The sequence below is a fragment of the Micromesistius poutassou genome (assembly GCF_964030765.1).
Source record: "Micromesistius poutassou genome assembly, chromosome: 16".
In the NCBI taxonomy this organism is placed as follows: domain Eukaryota; kingdom Metazoa; phylum Chordata; class Actinopteri; order Gadiformes; family Gadidae; genus Micromesistius; species Micromesistius poutassou.
The window spans coordinates 8,196,042-8,206,002 of record NC_140286.1 but is presented as its reverse complement, the minus strand read 5'-3'; positions in this window follow the sequence as shown (position 1 = coordinate 8,206,002).

The following is a 9,961-nucleotide window of genomic DNA, read 5'->3' as shown; positions in this document are numbered from 1 at the left end:
CTCTGTGGCCCTGTCCACACTGGTTTCAGAAAAGTGGATCCGTCTGGACGGTCGGCCCAAACGCACAAGACTGATACGTTTTCACCAAAAAATCTGTTCCATGTGGACGGGACCTGTGTCAGAAGAGTGTCTATGTTTTCTCTCTCATAGACTCTCTATCTCTCATAGACTCTCTCTCTCTCATACACTCTCTCTCTCACTCTCATACTCATCTCTCTGTCTCTCTCTCTCTCTCTCTCTCTCTCTCTCTCTCTCTCTCTCTCTCTCTCTCTCTTCTCTCTCTCTCTCTCATATACTGTATCTTGTACATGGCTTTGTTTGTAGAATGATTGAAATGTCAATCTCAAGTGCCAAATGCAACCTCACTCACTCACACATACAAAGTCAATTATTAATCTTGGCAATATTTGCTAAGTATATGTTTGTGGGGGTTTACCCTAACTACTTGTCTTGCTGGTTATATTGATATTGATTTGATCTTAAAAAAAAAGAGTAAGAGTAAACCGTGCTGAAGGTGTTGAAACCTTATTCTCTGTTGGGTTCCATCGTGACTATTAGTTTGTGTAGTGCTACACTTTGTGTGTTCTCTGCTTTCCATCTTCATTTTGAGATAGTAGTGCATGCAGGGTTTAAAGGGGAAGATTTTTTTTCCTCATCTCCAACCTTTACTTCCGCGTAGATTAGCTTTACCTGCCTATCTACCATTCAGTCGGTACATTTTTTTCACTGTTCTCTTTTAAAGATCGGATGAGGTTGGCCCCATACATATCTTCGCCTTGGGCCTTGCTAAATCCGCCACTGGCTGTAAATATGTGATGATCCATTTGACCAAAGCATTTCTTTTAATAGGTCTCATGGACATCTTGTATATACAAACTTTTTGCTTTAAGTATTCATAGCCACACAGCTACAGACATTGATATGACTAGCAGATATTTGCAGATATTACCTGGAGACCTGACAGAGGTAGAGGTCAGGGTCGCTTTCAGGGCTAGAAATTGATTCACGGGCCAAAACAGGTTGGAAAATTCAGGGTTGTTGTCAGGTTGTTGCATTACGCCAATGGAACCGCACAATGGCCGCGTGTCGACATACGGCTGTGATCGATTCAACACCTGGGAATTGGCGGTCGACACATGAAAATAAAAAAATGTACTGAGGGAAGGACTTATGGCAGAAGCATTATGTTTGTTAGACACACGGTTTACCGACCTCATAAACACTGTGAACGTCAGTGGAGCTTGGTAGCCCTGGGTAGCATACGGCTGTGTCAACGATTCGTTTCAGCCTGAATTTAACTCGGCTAATTTGCTGTGGGCCGCGGCTCTACAATCGAGCCGTTTGCACCGGGGGGAGCCAGAGATCAATGCACGGAGCCGCCCGACATACAAAAGCTCTCACGTTCGAGGCTGAAGCCGTATATTCCCTGTCTGCAGACACGTGCAGAAAAGGGGCACAAAGGAAGTCATATCTTATTTAATATTCCCGCAGGAACGGTTTGATTGATGTCAACTAAAACTTTGAGTCTGCCTTGTGTTTTGGTGGTGAGCTACCTACTGGGTGGAGGGTGGGAGTTGGAAGGGGCCAGAGACTATTTGGATACAGACTTGGGTCATGCATATTTGATAAGATGCGAACTACATATTTAATTGTTATAACACCAGGCCTCACACACAAGCACTAGCCCTCACATACAAATCTAGTTTAGGATGATGCTTTTTTTTCATCCTTCTCTCTTAATTTCTATTGTCTATGAAAATAAAAGGTAGGCTTTTTCTAGTGGCTTCTTAATAAATAACACACTCTCACTTGCACACAAACACACACACAAATACGTCATGCATCCTCTCAAACACACACACACACACACACCTTGACGTCTTGAACCTCACAACAGGTTCACTCAAAGATTCGAGTGCTAGAGGTCAAGCACGCCCATCAAAGTCAATCTCTTCTTTTTTCTGCGCGCGGTATACGTACACAACGAATGGCGTGTCCTAGTCCAGGTTGCCGTGGCAGCCAACAGCCCCTCTCTCTGCATATGATCAGTCTGTTGCCATAGCAGCCCAGCGGAGCTTTCCTGCCAGTCTCCCTCGCCTCTCCCAGAGACGAGCGAAACCAGCGGTGCCCCCCCGCCCAGAGGGGCAGGGGTGTGGGGGGGGGGGTTGGAAGGGGGAGGGGGGGGACGGGACGGCTGCACGTCTTCATCTGTTGCCATGGCAGCGTAACAGCGTTGGGGATGGATTTTGGCTCGGCAGGGAGTCAGTTCCTTTATCCTCTATCTCACCATCGCAATGTATTGAGCTTGTCGTCTTCCCCGACATGGTCAGCTAACAAAAGGGCAGACGAGAGGCTGGATGTAGGGCCGTGTCGATACGTATCCCCATCCAGATCGCACAGCAGACACAGAGAGAGGGGACACTGCGGCTGCTGCTGCTGCTGCCTCTGCAGCTGGCTTCCAGAGGGCTGACAAGATGTGGCAGACAGGTCCCAAGGTACAACCCGACCAGATTACCTGGTTGTAGCTTGTAGCCGGTCAATCAGCATCAAGGGGATGTGTTCAAACTACAATGTCCATTCTGAAGCGCTGCGTGTGCTGAAACCCTAACCCCGTCTCATAGGGATAGAGGGCTGTTTAATGATGGCACATCTAAAGAGAACAAATAAAAGCATTTTCTCTTTCTCTTAAGAGGATACTGTATGGCGGGGCCCCATGAGGCCAGGGAAAGATCTTGGTGTATGTTAATGGAGTCTTAAGGGAGAGGCTTAATGAAAAACCAGTGGTATATGGCATTAGTCAGAAGCATTGAGTCAGAAGGGGCGGTTACCACGCTACAGGCTAGTTTGCTACTGCATTGCACCTGGGCTAAACTAAACTATTTTTGGTTATCACTAAAAAGGAACGGGATACATGTTTTATGTTTTGACAATGTATCCTGTTTCAATCTTGCACTATTTTGGAGAGAAAAGGGTGTAGACATTGCAGTCACGACAAAATCAGATTAAAAACCAAGGCAGACTGCAGTATCTGCTATTTCCCCATGTAGACAATGGATTCTTGGTATTCTGTGTATGTCCCCAATGAATGAAGAGATTAAACTGTTTATACAAGATGATAATAATGAAGAGAGAACCGTAACCTTTGTAACCTTTGTATAATGTGATTGAAGTTGATATAACAACATAATAATTCTGGTGTGTTTTCAGTTGTCTTTTTTTTAATCTTGTAATCTAAACCTTTTAAACATAAAGACAGCAAAATAATATCTTTATTTTTTTTATTTACTTAAAAAAAAAAGATATCTGTATTGGAATAATAGTTACTTCACTATGCTGTTGTACTGCGTTGTATTGCCTACAGCCATAAATAGCAATACAGAGGCAGAGTACAGTATCTGCCTTTTTGGATTCGTGGGTTAAAAAATATTGGGGTTTTTTTAGGGACCAAATTCCTTGTTGAATCATTGTTTATTAAAGCTAGGGTGTGCAGTTTCCAAAAACGAGCCAGAGTAAGCTAGATTTTGCAAAAGTATCAAACTGAAAAAGTCCCACCCCACCATTCCGTACCTCCCTCAAAAGCCACTCCCCCAAAAACACATGACTAGCTCGCTAGCTTTAGCAACAGGTCTGCCTAGCCTTGTGGGAGACTCCGGTCATGTGCAAAGAGTGCATGAGCAGAGTGCGTGCATGTAGGTAGGTAGACAGACAGGTTGGCTGTCATTCCAATAATTTCATTCAGGACGAATTTAAAGATTGGACGGTATTTATTAAAGACTGCGACAATCTCAGATAACGGAGTGTACTCCAAGTACACTTAGTACACTAAGTTTCTCACACTAGCATGCTATGCTAGTGTGAGATGATGCGTTGAAAGCCTAAACTGTAATAGTGGACCTTGCACCAGACCACCCCCTCCAAGGCCCAGTGTCGATAATCCAGTTTAAACAACGAGTAGATCTGTCATCGTCTTGATGGGCTCCAGTACTCTCCAGAGTGCTTCAGAGAGGTGGCCAGACAGCTGAAAGACCCCCCCCCCTCCCTCTAGCAAAGGGTGGACCTCAACATGTGCATATTACTATACATTACCTTTTCATTAGTGTACATATCTATCGGTCTTATCTATCGCATCGGTGTATATAATTCATCCACCCAGCGTCAACCTCGACCGTCCAAAATGGCTTTCTCTTGCTCCCTCCCTTAACACTGTCTCACACACGTTCTCTCCCGTTCCGCTCCACTGCTCCTCTCTGTTTCTGTCACTCTTCATTTCCATCTCTCGCCAGCTTTCTGCCCTCCCCTTGCCTCTCTCCCCCCTCCCCTTACCTCTCCTTCCTGCTTTTGCTGACTCCACATCTCCCTCCCCCCCCACCTTCTCTTCCTCTTGTCACCACCCCTCTCCCTCTCTCCCCCCACCCCCCCGTCTCTCTCGTCTCCTTGCCCTGCTTGCTCCTGCCATAACAGCAGAAAACTGATGATGGCGCGCAGCAGTGTGTCATGCGGGGGTTTTATGCAACACACAATAACCTTAAGAAGCCTCATTTTATGTTGTTTGCCGAACAGAAATATTGTGTTGCGAACAGAGGGGGTGAGCCGCATGTTGTCTCCGCCAGGCTCCCCATAAACATGCTGACGACACACTTCTCGCAAACAATGTGCCCTTTCTAACATTTAGCTGGGGAAAAACTTTGGGGTTTTAGATGGTTTAAGATGGATGGTTTTAGTGTCTGTTTTTTTTTTTTTTCCCCTCCCCGGTCCCCCCCCCCCCGGTCCCCCCCCCTGCCACTAGACATCACGGGTATGTGGAAGCACATAATCAATAGTATGTAAACCAAAATGGAGAACAATATGTTTCAATAAAATAAGTCCAAGTCATCCTTTTTGGTGCGCTGTTGAATTATTCATGGCTCGTATACAGGAGGTACGGCTAATGTGTTTGTCTGGGAACATAAAGGCCACTGCGCCGCTGTCATTTACCGCTTTGTCTTCTTTACGAGATGCATTCTCATCAAATAAAGCTGCCGGGTTGCATTGTCTCATCACCTCAACACAGAAACTTGGCTGCACTTAGAAACGAATTGTAGTCAAGCGGTTGGATTTTCCGTGCTGTCCTTACTTTGTCGTTTTCTTTTTTGTCTTTGCAGTAAAGGTTAATTTACGCAAGAACACAAATGAGATGGAGCCGGGAAGAGGCTTGGCTCATTGGAAAAAATGTTGATTAACACATTAGCATATGAAAAGAGGAATGACCTCAAAGATGTTCCCGATCAAACACAGTCAAAAGTGGAGGTTGTGTGACATCAAACCCCCCTGCTACACGCATGATATAGGTCTCGCTAATGTAGGGATGGAAACGTTGGCCTTAATTATCAGAACTGCTGGCGTAGTTTTTCAATCTAAGGGGAACATGCCAATGTTTTTAAAACACTCGGATAACAATTCTATACCATTTAGGTCGGTTTTCAGGAAAACATATAAAATCCACCCAAAAACGGCATGAAATCTTTTGCCTTTAATGTCAAACCCAATCCCTCACACTGCAAATAACCATTTCTTCCCCCTTTTAACACTAAAACTCGATAACACCTGTGAGCCTGACGCGACTGAAAATAGAGTTGGGATCGGAACTGTGAAGAGTCTATTGATATTAGCCTAGCAGCCACAGATAGCAGGGTGTTGAAATAGACCCGATGAGATAAGCACCGTATGTGATCATACCCCGCGTGTGCTTTCATGTTCCCTTGTCTTTTATTCACACCACCTTTGGTGTGCATGTGTGTTGTGCTTTGCTGTGCAAGCAAACATGTGTTTCATTGCTGTTTCTCACACTGAAAAACAAATCATTTTAAAACTTAAGCTATTAAGTACCTTAAGCCCCCCCCCCCCGCGCGCCCTAGCTGAAGTTCACAGTATCTTACCTCCCTTAGCATCGGTCAACTGCTCAGTTATGATGCCTTGTGACTGCTGCCGCTGTATCCATGGCGATGAACCCCCCCTCCCCCCGCCCCATAGGTGTCTTTGACCCCCGGCGCTGCTGAGTGGCTGATAGCTTGGAGAGCACGCACAGAGGCTCCTCCTCTCTGATGGGTCCTCCTGTCTGCCACCGCTGCCATGGGCTTGTCTTGGCCCCACACCGCTGTGATACACCCAGCTGGCTGCAGGCCGGCCTGGCCATAGGAGCTGAATGCTGCCTTCCACCCTGAATGGGGTACGTCCACTGATACACATACATATGCACACACATGCATGCACGCACGCACGCACGCACGCACGGGCACACACACACATGTATATGGACACACACATATACACACAAGAAGGCACGCACATACACAAGAAGGCACACACATACACACAGAGAGAAACACATGTGAATACATGCTGTACATATACACACACACACGCACGCACGCAGGAGCACACAGAAACATGCACACGCACGCACACACACACGCGCACGCACACACACACACACACACACACATAAATCAGACACCGGGAGCCTCTACAGGAGATGTTAGCACAGCACTGGGTATATTATCTTAAGTGCTGTTCTTTATTTCTTTGTTTCTCTAGCAATCTACCAACATGGAATCTTTACAATCATGTTTGAACAGTATTGCTGTTTACCGCCAGCGTTGCGGTCGTGTCCCGTGTCTCAGACCCTGGTAAACTAACATCCATGTCCTGTGAATGACGTGACATTCAGATGACATTCAGGTGATTTCCACCGCTGAGGCTGAAAGATCCATCTGCTGGGGCTGTCGATTAAAGATTCCCCCTGATCCATACGGTTGACATAAGTCCGCACCCTCACCACACAGCGCTCACGTACAATCCGCCTCTGTCCCGTCCCCGCCGCCCAGATACAAAGGAAGCCTCTTCCAAGGTGTTTTTCGCCAGCCATTATGAAACAGTTGCCATGGATACCCAGTAAGAACACAGCCAGCTCCACACTGCGGAATAGGGAAGGACAGGTTCAATATTGCGCAATTCAAAAATAAAAATAAAAAACAAACCAAACCAATAAAACAATCCCTGGTTCCCCCCCTTTTCCCCTCTGCTAGACGACGCTGGTGTCGGGGGGGCCCTGAACACCCGGAGATCAGCAGCCAGAATGGAGGGGTCTGAGAGGGGCGGTTTGCTCCTGGTGTGCACTCCTCGGGGGTGGGTTGAACAGTATTTTCTGCCTCATTGGCTCTTTGTTCTATTCTCCCTGAAGTGATGACCTATATTATCTGGGATGGATGATCAAAGCCGGCCTCCTTGCTCTGAACCCAGGGTTCTGCGGAGCAAGAAGAAGAAGCAAACTCGCCCAACGCCGTGGCCTTCACTGCTTAGTCAGAGAAGAAACGTAAGGATATCAAAACGGGTTTCATCCCCTGCGGACGTTACACCCTACTAATTATACATGATGAGACTTTGATGGGGAGAAGAGGAAGGCGGCCTCTCTTTCTCATCTGTACTCTACGCTGAGCCTTCAGCAGTCATCGTTTCATGGCAGAGCCTGATGTTGTTTCTGTGGATTTCTGTTTTTTCCAAGGGGAGAGGAAACTCAGAGATGTCAATGGCCCAAATGCATTGGAAAGTGGGCCTCAGATGAGATGGGATGAAGGGGACTACAAAAAAACATCTGAATCACATATGTATAAACTCCAGTCCAGTTTGTTGGCTCCTGCAGCACAACTGATGCTGACGTCCGTTAGAGCAGTGGTTCTCAATTCGTCGAGCCTCAGTAGCTACGTGTGTCGTTGAGTCATCGAGTCACAACCTAAAGATAAACCATGCATGTATTTACCAATATTGCAATAGTCAACAGTGTGTTCATGTGCTGTTAAAAACGTTGAGTGAAAAGAAGGTGGCAACATTTGGGGCTGAGCTCAATTTAATAGTATCCCATTGAAACATGAATATAACATTGAATGAGTTAATTCATGGGCTTCTTAAGGTTTGGCAAATGCAACCAACTACAAAATACCCTTGTGGACCCTCTTGTGGGTCACGACCCCGCCGGTTGAGAATCACTGCATCAGAATGTAGCCTACTTATTTGGCCCCCCCTGTGATTTCCCATTAGCGGCCCAACTACCAGCAGATGAAAAGTGAGCCTCTATTTGTGTTTGGAGGGCCGCGTGGCCCTCCGATCCATCAGGCCGTGTGGATCCAAGAAAAAAAACAAGGAGAAGAAACAAGGTCATCTGTGGGAACATACTTCCTGCTGGGAACAAGTGTTCACCTGCTGCTATCCACCCCCCTCCTCGCCCCCTCCCTTCCCCTCCCCTGCTATCGTTATGGCAACCCGGCTTCCATGGTTCTGAAACCATAGCTGTGTAGCTTCGTTCTGTTTCCAGGGGAAAGTGTTGTCAGAGATGCATGGTTTTTCCGTACCTGGAGGCAGGAATACTTCAGCCCTAGTACGACTCCATGACCTTCATGTGTTCGCCGGACCGCTGCGGATCCTCAGCTCATTAGCAGCAGGAACCAGGAGCGGCGATCGCAGTGGGCCGGAGGCCATTCATCAGCTGTAAGATGGTGTCTGCTATAGCTAACTGTCTATGCCCAGCCGGGCCGGGCAGCAGTTGGCCTGTCATACTATAGAGGACTTTGTTATAAATGAGAGGGCTTTTTTTTTTATATACCCATTGCTTTTTTTTGAAAGCTTGTTTTAAGATGTTTTAAGATAATCGCAGATTGAGAATAGCCTGAAGACTTCCGATTCCATATAGGAAACGTCAAACTTTGGATTATAATAATACATTAGGATCTTTTACTGAAAATCAATGAGTGAAATTCCATGGCTATAACCCTGACCTAATTTCCAGGAAGTGATGCACATGCAGTATGTTTGGAACATCCATACGTTCCTGGAGTGCCTGAGAGACGTCAATACATGGGGCTTTGGTCTGCACTGAAGAAACCTCCCTTTATGGGGCATCGAAGGCGTGATAGCATATAATCTGAGTTATAAAAAAGAAACATAGCAGGTGGAATAGACAGATGTCTATTCCGTGTGTCTCTCAGTGTCATAGTCAGGCAGAAGGCAGAAGAAACTTACAACTTCAATAATTGAGATGTCAGCGACTGTTTCTAAATGTTTCATTGAGACATCATTCCCTGCTCAGACCTTAAATGCCCTGAGCTGTTCTGCATTTGCTTTTAATGTCACATCAAAGTCAATGTTTTTTTTGTTTTTTTCTGCACACTAACTTCGACTCAGTTAACATGCCATTTGTAACAAACCATACAAAATGATGACCAACGTCATTTAAAAGCTCTCTTTAACCCATATAGTCTACTCAAATCAATTTCCTCTCCACCCCTAAAGAAAACCTACTCTGTGACGAGACTTGCAGATTCCCCATTTTTCCCACCACCAAACGTTCTCCAACAACGCAAAACTGAACCGGAGTGAGAAAAAATCACCGGATCGATTGACCCTTGGGTGGGTGCGTCCTACTCCTCAGACACTCACTGCACTTCAAACCACTTTGAGACAAATGTATTGGCTCCGGTGGTGTTAACATTTCACCGTGCAGCTTTAATCTCCATTACACATGCGGAGCCTCAGGGGCATCTGCAGCAATTACAGCAGCAACTCAGAGTTCTGCTCTCCGGGTCAGCTGAAGGAGAAGGGGGATCAGGTTGATCCTTAAACCCAATGTGCCGAACCGAGGGAAATCCCACATCTCTAGTTAAGCCCGCTGCAGCCTTACAGCCGTATGCGGCAGGCGGGGGGGAGAAAAAAGGACCTTGAGGCATTGGATCGCAGGACGGCTCTGTCGCTTGGCGGCGTTTAAACAAGCGTTACTGAACGTCTGACAAGCGGCGAGGGGCTTGGAGAGCATGCTGCGATGACACGGACATGCATTGCTGTACTGCCACTGGCTGTACAGCAGTGTAACGCCTTGGTCCTGCAGTCGTCCGTCCGTCCATCCATCCATTCATGCAGATAGATAGTTTGGGTC